Here is a 12483-nt window from a genome sequence, read left to right as displayed (position 1 = left end):
GATGCTCCATGCACCCTGATCTGGTCTGATTTCACCCTCTACGCAGGATTCCCCCTTCCCAAACCTGAACTGATTGTCCGGCTGGAACGAGGGGAAGAGCCTTGGTTGCCCGATCTCCAGACCTGCAAGGAAAGAAGGCTTCTGAGATGCCTCCATACAGGTGAGGACTGACACAGAAACCATCTAGGGAATGAAGGAAAAAGTTGAGACTCCCCAAATATGGTGTGAGTAAGCACACTCAGTTCTTCCCCGTTTCAGCCAGGACAGGGCTGCAGTCATCAGATATAGCTCACGCCATTCCACCCAGCCTCTTACCTGCAGGAGTTTGCTTCCCAGCTTTCCTTCCCTGTGAGTGTTTGGGAGGGATGTGGAGGCAGAGTCCAATTGCTGAGTCTTTGTGTTGGGTTTTCCCTTTGTGCTATTCCTCTTTCTCCCCAGCACAATGACTCCTGTCTGGATTGTGTCTCTCCCAGCAGGTGCTGAGCGAGGGAGTGAGACCAAGGAGGGAAATCATCATGACGAAGCTCCTGGGGAAGTGGAACCGGTGGGGACCTTTGTGGGAAGAGTTGAAGGGAATTTTTCCCAGTGCTTCGAACTCGAAGAAGCCTGTGGAAATTGGCACAGGTCAGAGAGGCTGCTGGGAAACCACCCAGGGAAGAAAGTGGATGAATCTATTAATGGTGCGGGAGGAGAGGAGGATCCCAGAGCGCAGCAGACAAATCCGAAGGAAGAGACACCCTGGCACTACCTTCAATGTGGGAAAGGATTCATTGTGACACATCAGACAATGGTTACAGGAGAGAAACCCCTTCAATGCTTGCACCGTGGGGAAAGCTTCAATATGCTCTCAGATCTTAATAACCACAGGAAAAGCCACAGTGGAGAAAAACCCTCTCAATCCCTCGAGTGCGGGAAATGTTTCATTTCCAAGACACAAATAATTGGATATCAGTTAAGCCACACAGGAGAGAGACCCCAAAAGTGCTTGGAGTGTGGGAAAAGTTTCATACATAGGTCAAACCTTGTTAAGCATCAGGCAATCCACACAGGAGAGAGACCCCACAAGTGCTTGGAGTGTGGGAAAAGTTTCATACAAAGGTCACATCTTATTCAACATCAGGCAATCCACACAGGAGAGAGACCCCACAAGTGCTTGGAGTGTGGGAAAAGTTTCCTAAGAAGGTCAAACCTTGTTGAACATCAGGCAATCCACGCAGGAGAGAGACCCCACAAATGCTTGGACTGTGGGAAAGGTTACATACAAAGGTCAGCTCTTGTTAAACATCAGGCAATCCACACAGGAGAGAGACCCCACAAGTGTTTGGACTGTGGGAAAAATTTCATACAGAGGTCACACCTTGTTCAACATCAGGCAATCCACACAGGAGAGAGACCCCACAAGTGCTTGGAGTGTGGGGAATGTTTCACAGAGAGGTCAAACCTTGTTAAGCATCGGGCACTCCACACATGAGAGAGACCCCACAAGTGCTTGGACTGTGGGAAAAGTTTCCTAAGAAGGTCACACCTTGTTCAACATCAGGCAATCGACACAGGAGAGAGACCCCACAAATGCTTGAACTGTGGGCAAGGTTACATACAAAGGTCAGCTCTTGTTAAACATCAGGCAATCCACACAGAGAGAGACCCCACAAGTGTTTGGACTGTGGGAAAAATTTCATACAGAGGTCACACCTTGTGCTAATTCTGTAAGTGAGCAGTCTGTGCTTCAGAGTCTGAGGACAGATTCAGTTACTGGTGTTTCAGAGCCGAACAGTTTTATGGCTGAACGCTTAAGGATGCAGGGTAGAGCAAGCCAGCTCTCACCCTCAGACTATTTGAATTTGTGTGATATCTCTGTAAAACAAAGTCCAGCCTTGGAATGGGTAGCAGCTAAAAATCTAAAAGCTAGTGTCTGTGTTGATGCGATTTACTTGGCTGGCAGGGAGAAGACAGACTTGCTAAGGGCTTGGCTACACTTAAAAGTTGCAGCGCTGGGAGTTACAGCGCTGGTCATGCAGCTGTGTAGGGCCAGCGCTGCAGTGTGGCCACACTGACAGCTACCAGCGCTGCAGTGTGGCCACACTTGCAGCACTTTCCAGCGCTGTATTGAGAGGTGCATTGTGGGCAGCTATCCCACAGAGCACCTCGTCCCATTTTGGCGCTGAGTATTGTGGGAAGGGGAAGGAAGTGTGCGGGTCATTCCGCTTCCTGTGTGCCAACGCCCCGTGGTGCATCGCTTCACATCCCAGCATTCACTCTTTCCGGCAGCGTTTGGCGCCATTGTGAGTGTCTTTCTGTTTTACTCTGGTGTGAATCGCGATTTCTGTGGCAAATGGAGCCCGAGCTGCTGAGGACTGTGCTGATGAGTGTCGCCAGCACAACACGTTTGGCAGTCGAGCTATTCCTTCAGCTCCAAAGTGACAGTGAGGAGTCTGACGATGATATCGATATCGATTCTCCTGCCGCGTGTGACACCAAAGTGCTTGTGGCATTCACAGAAATGCTCAGCACCGTTGAACGCCGCTTTTGGGCTCGGGAAACAAGCACTGAGTGGTGGGATCACATCGTCATGGAAGTCTGGGATGACGAGCAGTGGCTGCAGAACTTTCGTATGAGAAAAGCCACTTTCATGGGACTGTGTGCTGAGCTCGCCCCCACTCTGCGGCGCAAGGACACAAGATTGAGAGCTGCCCTGACGGTGGAAAAGCAGGTGGCAATTGCAATCTGGAAGCTGGCAACTCCAGACAGCTACCGGTCGGTCGGGAACCAGTTTGGTGTGGGAAAGTCGACCGTGGGAATCGTTTTGATGCAAGTTTGCAAGGCAATTAATCGCATCCTGCTAAGAAAGACCGTGACTCTGGGGAGCGTGCAGGACATTGTGGATGGCTTTGCACAAATGGGTTTCCCTAACTGTGGAGGGGCGATAGATGGGACGCATATTCCTATTCTGCCCCCCCCCCCCACCTGGCATCAGAGTACGTTAATCGTAAGGGGTATTTCTCTATGGTTCTCCAGGCGCTTGTGGATCACCGCGGGCGTTTCATTGACATTTACACAGGCTGGCCTGGAAAGGTGCATGATGCACGCATCTTTCGGAACAGTGGCCTGTTCAGGAAGATGCAGGCAGGGACTTTTTTCCCAGACAGGAAGATCACAGTAGGGGATGTCGAAATGCCCACTGTGATCCTTGGAGACCCCGCGTACCCGTTACTGCCTTGGCTCATGAAACCCTATACAGGGAAGCTTGACAGGAGCAAGGACCGGTTCAACTACAGGCTGAGCCGGTGCAGAATGACTGTGGAGTGTGCTTTTGGGCGATTAAAAGCCCACTGGAGATGTCTGTATGGGAAGCTAGACTTGGGGGAAAGCAGCATCCCCGCGGTTATATGCGCTTGCTGTACCCTCCATAATATTTGTGAAGGGAAGGGTGAAACATTCAGTGAGGCATGGACCACCGAGGTTCAAGTCCTGGAGGCTGAATATGCACAGCCAGAGAGCAGGGCTAATAGAGAGGCCCAGCACAGGGCTACAAGGATTAGGGATGCCTTGAGGGAAGAATTTGAGGCTGAAAGCCAACAGTAATGTTTGCTGCCTTGTATGGGAGTGAATTGCACTGCTTACACTGTTATTCTATTATCCATAATAATAATATGATTTGCAGTGCCTCTTTCTTTACTGGGCTAAGGTATCTTTCACTATCTGCTATAATAAAGACTGTTTTCAAAGCCAAGAACTGTTTTATTGAAAAGAAAAAAACTTCCTTGACAGACAGACAGACACACAACATTTCATGAACACAAGAGGGCAGGGGTGTGGGTTGGTGAACTGTACAGTCACAAGTTTGCATATGTCCTGTCTGGATTGCTGTTTAATGAATCCTGCACTTCAGGGTGCATATACTGCATGGTGATGGGGGTTGAGTGCAGAGGGTAAGGGTGGTGGTAGGTATCAGGGCTGGTTGGTGAACGTACAGGTGTTGGAGGCAGCTGGTGGTGGTAAGAACCTGAATTCTGGGGAAAGGCGGTTTGAGCTGACATTGGGGCACAAGGCAAAAAGGACGGGGCGGGTGGGGGAGTAGCACGGTAGTGCTCTGCTTGCATGGCAACGAGTGACTCTATAGAGTCCGCTTGGCGCGACAGGATGCTTAGCAGCCGCTCCGTGCTTTTCCTCTTGGCCACTGCATTTCTCCTGCAGATCCTGCTTTCCTTCTCTCTCCACTCCTTCAAGTCTTTACTCTCTCGAGCAGAGTGATGAAGAACAGTTTTCAGCATGTCCTCTTTGCTCTTTCGGGGATTTTTTCTCAAATTTTGAAGCCTCTGTGATGTTGAACATCTGGGCAGTCCAGTAGTCAAGGTCACTGTAGAAACACAGAAATGACAACATTTAACATGGGCAGCATTGTATCCACTATCTCCAGACATGAATTGTTACACTGAGGGAGTTCTCACTTTAGCATTCTTTTCCCCACACGCATAACACAACAGAAGCCACGAAATGGTGAGTAAGGGGTGCTTATATAGGGAGAAGTGGGGCTTGAGTGATAGAGAAGAGCTGGTTGCTTCGGGTAATCTGGAGTGCTAGAGGGGTTGAGTGAAGATGCAGCTGCAGGGGTGATCTTATCTCCCTATCTCTTCACTAAAGAGTCTCCCAACATTTTTCACAGGAGTTAATCCTGGAAGATGTCTCCCTACTGCGAGTCACTAGGGAACAGCGGGAGGCTCTTTTAGAGCAATGTGGATTCCGCCCGGGACCCTATGCGGCGTGCCTGTGTTCAGAAATGGTCCCCCCACCACTGGCAGCAGAGTGGCGCGGACGCGTCACCGTCACTGGGACAAGGGACACAGTGGCTCTGCCTATAAACCTGCGCAGGCATATTGCCCACGCTCTGGATGAAACTTTTGCTGAGATAACTGAAGCAGATTACCGCGACGTGATAGACCACATCAACGGGCTATTCCACATCTAGAGGCTGGCATGCATGCAGCCATAACCCCCCTTCCTCTCCAGAAACATTTCCACCCAGAAAATAAAAGCCGCTTACCGGTAACCCGCTCCTCTGCTTGTCCTTCTGCAACTGCTGGCTGCTGCGATTGGGTACTTTCCTCCTGGCTTGAGAAGAGCTCCTGGCTGCATGCCTCCAGGGACTCTGGGGTGTCTTCCCCCCCCCCCCCAGGAGCTTCACTCGCGGTTTCCTCTCCCCCCCCCTGCCTCCTCCGCCTCCGCCTCCTCCTCCTGTCCCCCAGCCTGCTCAGAAGTGTCCATCGTTATCCTGGGATTGGCAGTGGGGTCACCCCCAAGTATCTCGTCCATCTCCCTGTAAAAACGGCAGGTCGTGGGGGCAGCTCCGGATCGTCAATTCCCCTCTCGGGCTTTGTAATAGGCACTCCGCAGCTCTTTAACTTTCACCCTGCATTGTACTGCGTCCCGATCATGGCCCCTATCCAGCATGGCCCTTGATATCTGCTCAAAGATATCGTAATTCCTATGGCCGGAGCGCAGCTGTGCCTGCACAGATTCCTCTCCCCAAACACTGATGAGGTCCATCAGCTCGCCATTGCTCCATGCTGGGGCTCGTTTGCCACGTGGAGGCATGGTCACCTGGAAAGATTAACTGATTGCTCTCCACACCTGGCTGCAGCAAACAGGAAGGAGATTTTTAAAATTCCCGGGGCATTTAAAGGGCGGGTCACCTGAGGCAAGAGCATTAGAGTGCAAACTGATGAGCAGAGTGGCCGAACAGGAATTCTGGGATACCTCCTTATTCCCTGGAGGACAATTAAAGCGCTGGTGAGTGTCCACACCTGCTGAGCAGCGCTGGATCACCAGCGCTGCACTCCTTATACCCATGCCGGGATGGGTTTTCAGCCAGCGCTGCAACCAGGGAGTTGCAGCGCTGGTTGTGCCCTGCAAGTGTGGACGGGGTGTAATTGCAGCGCTGGAAAGCCTCCACCAGCGCTGCAACTTGTAAGTGTAGCCAAGCCCTAATAGCTGTTAGCAAAGAGAGCCCACCCCATCAGCCAGTGAATTCTGTCAAGCAAGAGAAATCAGGGTTTAATCCTGCAGGACAAGGAGGAAAGAGAAAACTGAATTTTGCAAAGGGAAGCCACAGGTTAACCCTAAAATGCCCAAACACCAATGGTATTGAGCCAAAGGTGTGGTGTGACAAACATGATTGTAGATGGACACTTGCAATAAATTTGTTGTTATTGCTAATGGTAATGTTTGTTACTAATGTGTTGCTATTACCAAGAAATGTAAAAATGTACAATGTGCCTAGTCTTTTGGAAAATCCCTTGAACATTTTGAAAGGAATACATGAAAACACACTTTATGTTAAAGGGCCTTGCTATACTGATGTTTCACAGTTAATGCCTGTAAACAGTATTGGAACTTTTCACAGGGGAAAATACATTCCAGATCTGATGTGCTGTATGAAAGGGGAAACTGAGGCACACTACCATATTGCTTTCATGGCTAAATGCCAAGATTCCTGTACTATGAACAACATCAATATCTACATTGGTTTAATGTTAATTGGGTTCCAAACATTGGCCAGAGCTGGTATGGATAAAGTAGCTGTTTTCTTTAGCTCTTGGCAAGATCACATGAAACATACAGGAACCATGCTGCAAAAGCTAACCAAGTTATACCTTGAGTTTGTAAAGAGATTCATTCATGTTATTGAACATGACTTGGATAAACCATTTCTGTTATACACTGGTACGGCCTATAGCCCAACACCAGCTGTAGTAAGACAGACCCAAGGAAAGGTGGTTCTTGGGATGCAGTCAGCGATATTTGTGACATCCCTTCCTGCATCAATTTTGCGTCGGGGGTGTGACGTTATTGATATAAATGGGGACCATATAGAACATGGGTTGCAACCAAGGTCCTGTAGTGGCACCAAATCTTAGATAAAGGGGGTCATCTAAGGTGTCTAAGACCAGATTATGGGTTGCTGGTTATAATTATGCTGTCTGTATGTCTGTATCATTTTTAGTTGAAGTTATGAATGTTGGCTCTATGCTGTCTGTATTTCAAGTTGGTGCTGTGCTTCTGGGTGAAGTATCCCAGACAAGCTGGTGTTAGCTCTGCTTAGCCTGCTTGATGGCCCATTAAGGACCATCAGCTACACAATTGACCCATGGAGAGAAGGCAGACACGCCTTGTGACTCAGCAAGGTATGCAGAGACTGGTCCATGTGACTGCAGACTCCATTTTGCTGTGATTTTCCACAGTAAGAACAAAGAGGTTCTTACACCTGGAAAAGCCTATATAAGGCTGATGCATCATCTCCATCTTGTCTTCAACCCTGCTTCTTACCTCTGGAGGGACTTTGCTACAAGTTGAAGCTCTGCACAAAGGACTGAGGACCCATCCCAGCGGGGGATGTACTCCAGAGACTTGATTTGAACCTGCAGTTTACTCCATCACTGCTGCAAGCCTGAACTAAGAACTTTGCCATTACTGTATGTAATTGATTCCATTTAACCAATTCTACCTCTCATCTCTACCTTTTTCCCTTTGTAAATAAACCTTTAGATTTTAGATTCTAAAGGATTGGCAACAGCGTGATTTGTGGGTAAGATCTGATGTGTATAATAACCTGGGTCTGGGGCTTGGTCCTTTGGGATCAAGAGAACCTTTTTCTTTTATTGGGGTGTTGGTTTTCATAACCATTTATCCCCAGGATGAGTGCACTGGTGGTGATGCTGGGAGATTGGAGTGTCTAAGGAAATTGCTTGTGTGACTTGTGGTTAGCCAGTGGGGTGAGACCGAAGTCCTTTTTGTCTGGCTGGTTTGGTTTGCCTTAGAGGTGGAAAAACCCCAGCCTAGGGCTGTGACTGTCCTGTTTGAGCAATTGGTCCTGATTTGGCACTCTCAGTTGGGTCCCGCCAGAACCGAATCGTCACACCGGCATGGACACTTCTAAGCTTAACTGCCAGCTTAGATCTGGTATCGCTGCCACCATCCAGAATTTTCAGTGTCTGGATCACTCCCTTTCCCCACAAAAGCTTCCCCTCCCTGGGTAGCCTTGAGAGACTCCTTCACCAATTCCCTGGTGAGTCCTGATCCAATGCCTTGGATCTTAAAACAAGGAGAAATTAACCATCTCCCCTCCTTTCTCCCACCAACTCCTGGTGGATCCAGATCCAACCCCCTTGGATCTAAAACAAGGAAAAAATAAATCAGGTATTAAGAAAAAGGCTTTTATTTCAAGAAAAGAAAGGTAAAAGAAAACCCTTTGGGAGAGATTAGCATACCAGCTACTCTCACAGACAACAGATTCAAAACACAGAGGATGTTCCCCTGGGCAAAAATTTGGTACACTAATGAAAAATATCCAAATAGCCAATTTGATTCTCCCTCTAATTGCACAAAACAGGTTAAAAAGAAATAAACATAAACCTATTTATTCCTTTCTAAAGCTTACTACTCTGATAAGAGGCTGGTTCCTTGATCTTTTTCACTCCCGCTGAAACTGAGACTCTCTAAACAAAGGCAAACTTTCCTCCTTCCTTTTGAAACATCTTGTTCCCCCATTGGTTCCTCTAGTCAGGTGTCAGCCAGGCTAGGTGAACTTCTTAACCCTTTGCAGGTAAGAGGCATTAACCCTTAACTAGCTGTTTATGACACGCCCCCCAAATCTCAGACAGTGTTGAACCACACTGGCGATGATTTCTTCCTAGAACCTTAGAATAAACAGATTAATAAAACACATGCACCTTTACATATACTACTAATTATGTAAAACTATAAGATTTTTCACATTTTAAGGACAATTGTAACCAGTATACTCTCGGAAACTTTCACGGAGAGTGCATCAGCTACTTTGTTAGAAGCTCCTGAAATGTGTTGAATTTCAAAATCAAAATCTTGGAGAGCTAAACTTCATTGAAGAAGTTTTTTGTTGTTTCCCTTGGCAGTATGAAGCCACTTTAGTGCAGCATGGTCGGTTTGTAGCTGGAAACGCCATCCCCAAATGTATGGGCGTAGCTTTTCCAGGGCATACACAATGGCGTAGCATTCTTTTTCACTGACTGACCAGTGGCTTTCCCTCTCAGACAGTTTCTTGCTGAGAAACACGACAGGATGGAATTTTTGATCCGGTCCTTCCTGCATTAAAACTGCTCCTACACCACGCTCAGCTGCATCTGTGGTTACTAGGAATGGTTTGTCAAAGTCTGGGGCCCTTAGCACAGGCTTAGACATGAGTGTCGCCTTAAACTGGTTAAAGGCCTTCTGACACTCATCAGTCCACTTAACTGCATTTGGCTGTGTCTTTCTGGTCAGGTCTGTTAGTGGGGCAGCGATTTGGCTGTAGTGGGGTACAAATCACCTGTTATATCCAGCCAAGCCTAAGAAGGATTGGACCTGTTTCTTTGACCTTGGGACAGGCCACTTTTGGATAGCATCCACCTTGGCCTGCAGGGGAGTTATCATTCCTTGACCCACCTGATGCCCAAGGGAAGTCACTCTGTTTTGGCCTATTTGACACTTTTTAGTCTTAACAGTTAGTCCTGCCTGTCTGATGGGCTCGAAGACTTTTTCCAGGTGCTCCAGGTGTTCTGCCCATGAATCAGAAAAAATGGCCATATCATCGAGGTAGGCAACTGCAGATTCTCCCAGTCCTGCTAGGACACCATCTACAAGTCTTTGGAAGGTGGCGGGTGATTTTCACAGCCCGAAGGGAAGCACATTAAATTCATACACCCCTGCATGGGTGATGAAGGCTGACCTTTCCTTGGTGGGTTCATCTAGCGGTACCTGCCAGTACCCCTTGGTTAAGTCTAATGTAGAGATGAACTGGGCACGTCCCAATTTCTCCAATAGCTCATCGGTGCGTGGCATTGGATAGTTGTCAGGACGAGTTACAGCATTTAGCTTACGGTAGTCCATGCAAAAGCGTATTTCCCTATCTGGTTTGGGAACTAGAACCACTGGAGATGCCCATGCACTGTCAGAGGGGCGGATTATACCCATCTGTACCATGCTTTGGATCTCTCGTTCTATAGCAGCTTGGGCATGAGGAGACACCTGGTAGGGTAGGGTTCTACTTGGGTGAGCATTACCTGTGTCAATGGAGTGGTATGCTCGTTCAGTCCGTCCTGGAGTGGCTGAGAACATTGGTGCAAAGCTAGTGCCCAGCTCCTTGATCTGCTGTCGCTGCAGACGTCCAAGGGTCGCGGAGAGGTTCACCTCTTCCACGCCACCGTTACTTTTTCCTTCGTAGTAGTCACCTTCAGGCCACTCAGCGTCATCTCCTCCCTGGGCTGTAAACTGACAAACCTTTAATCCTCTGGAATAAGAGGGCTTGAGAGAGTTAACATGGTACACTTTAGGCTTTAGGTGGGGAATGCTATGAGATAGTTAACAGCTCCCAAGGGCACTTGGACTGTGAATGGCCCTTCCCATGACACTTCCATCTTATGGGCCTGTAGCGCCTTTAAGACCATAACCTGGTCCCCTACTTTGAAGGAACGCTCTCTGGTATGTTTAACATACCAGGCCTTTTGTTCTTCCTGAGCGTCCTTTAGGTTTTCTTTAGCAAGGGCTAAAGAGTGTTGGAGGGTGCTTTGTAGGTTGCTTACAAAGTCTAGAATGTTAATTCCTGGAGAAGGTGTAAACCCCTCCCATTGCTGCTTCACCAACTGTAATGGCCCCTTAACCTCGTGGCCATACACAAGTTCGAATGGTGAAAAGCCTAAACTGGGATGTGGTACAGCCCTGTAGGCAAAAAGCAACTGCTGCAACACTAGATCCCAATCATTGGAGTGTTCATTTAAAAATTTACATATCAGGGCCTCAAAGTTCCATTAAACCTCTCCACCAGGCCATTGGTTTGATGCTGGTAAGGGATGGAACCAAGTGATTCACCCCATCAGCTTCCCACAGGTTTTTCATTTACCTTGCCAGGAAATTAGTTCCCGAATCTGTAAGGATGTCGGAGGGCCAACCTACCCTGGCAAAAATGTCTGCTAATGCCTGACACACACTTTTAGCCCTGGTGTTGCTTAGAGCTACTGCTTCCAGCCATCAGGTAGCAAAATCCATGAAAGTCAGTATGTAGTGCTTTCCTGTGGGGGTCTTTTTTGGGAAAGGACACAGAATATCCACAGCTACTCGCTGAAATGGGACCTCAATTATGGGGAGTAGCTGGAGAGGGTTTTTTTTCCCTTGGCATGTTTCCCTGAGCTGCCTGAGCTATCTTGGTTTGCGAGGTTAAAAAAAAACAACCACAGCTTTTATCTGGACTTCTGAGAATGAGAAGAGACCAGAAAAACTGGTTTGTTACTTGTCTTTTGCAAACTGTTAATTACCCTCCAGCTAAGCCCAGCTGGAAATCCTTTCGAACAAAGCCTTGTTAGAAAAACCTTTATCTGTTTGCCTTCGGGGTATCTCTCCTTCACTGCTTCCCCAGCATCTCAAAAGAGGAAAAAAAAATCTGGCTTTTGGTTCCTAAAAATCCCACACTGCTGCTACCATGTCAAGGTTCCTTCCCCACTCTGAACTTTAGGGTACAGGGGCTGGTTCCTTGATCTTTTTCACTCCAGCTGAAACTGAGACTCTCTAAACAAAGGAAAACTTCTCTCCTTCCTTTTGAAACATCTTGTTCCCCCATTGGTTCCTCTAGTCAGGTGTCAGCCAGGATAGGTGAACTTCTTAACCCTTTGCAGGTAAAAGAGGTATTAACCCTTAACTGTCTGTTTATGACAACCTGTTCCCAGCCTTGCTCAACCCCCCTGCTGGGCCTGACTCCCCCAGCCCTGCTCACTCACATACTACAAACTTTTGCTCCTGGCTCTGGCTGGTCTCATAGGGCCCCCACCACAGGCAGGGAGGGGCTCCGCACAGTTCTGAGCTCCTGGAAGGAGGGGACGGGGGTGCTGGGTATAGCCAGAGCCCTCAGCCAGCCAGCTGAGGGATAATTCAATTCCAGAGGATGGAAACAGGGTCACTGAGCCCCCTTGGGAGACGCAGGCAATGTTCGGATATTTACCTATATAACCCACATATCCATGTAATGTGTGGCTGGAGTGTGCTTCAACATGAGTGCATGATTTGCATTTGGCAACCAAAGCGAGAACTGAAGGGCTTGCTTGATAGTCTGATCCATCCTTTCTACTGTCCCTGACGATTGAGGATGGTGGGGGATCGGTAGTTGTTGCTTTACTCCTAAAGCTTTTAACATTTTTATAATTACTTTTCCTATAAAATGTGCTCCATCATCTGAACCAATTACTTTTGGAGCCCCGTATCTACTAAACAGAACTTTCCACAACGTCTTGGGAGTGGTCTCTGCAGAATGATTCCTGGTGGAAACTGTCTCCAGCCAGCCACAAAAAGAATCTATTATCACTAAGAAATACTGAATCCCTCTTTGGGTCTTAATATAATCAGCCTGTATTCTACTCCATGGCCCTGCAAGTCTTTGGTGCCACAAGGGTCCCACATTCAGTGGTCTATTCCCGTCTGCTGCCC

At 48.1% G+C, this 12483-nt stretch overlaps 1 pseudogene; it reads left to right on the top strand.

The window, feature by feature from the left end:
- The first annotated feature begins 504 nt into the window (after positions 1-504).
- On the top strand, positions 505-1630 carry LOC123345499 (annotated as a pseudogene).
- Positions 1631-12483: the final 10853 nt, after the last annotated feature.

The sequence above is a fragment of the Mauremys mutica genome, chromosome 12 (assembly GCF_020497125.1).
Source record: "Mauremys mutica isolate MM-2020 ecotype Southern chromosome 12, ASM2049712v1, whole genome shotgun sequence".
NCBI lineage: Eukaryota > Metazoa > Chordata > Testudines > Geoemydidae > Mauremys > Mauremys mutica.
Note: the sequence above shows the minus strand (reverse complement) of the source record. Positions and strands in the feature narration are given on the sequence as shown.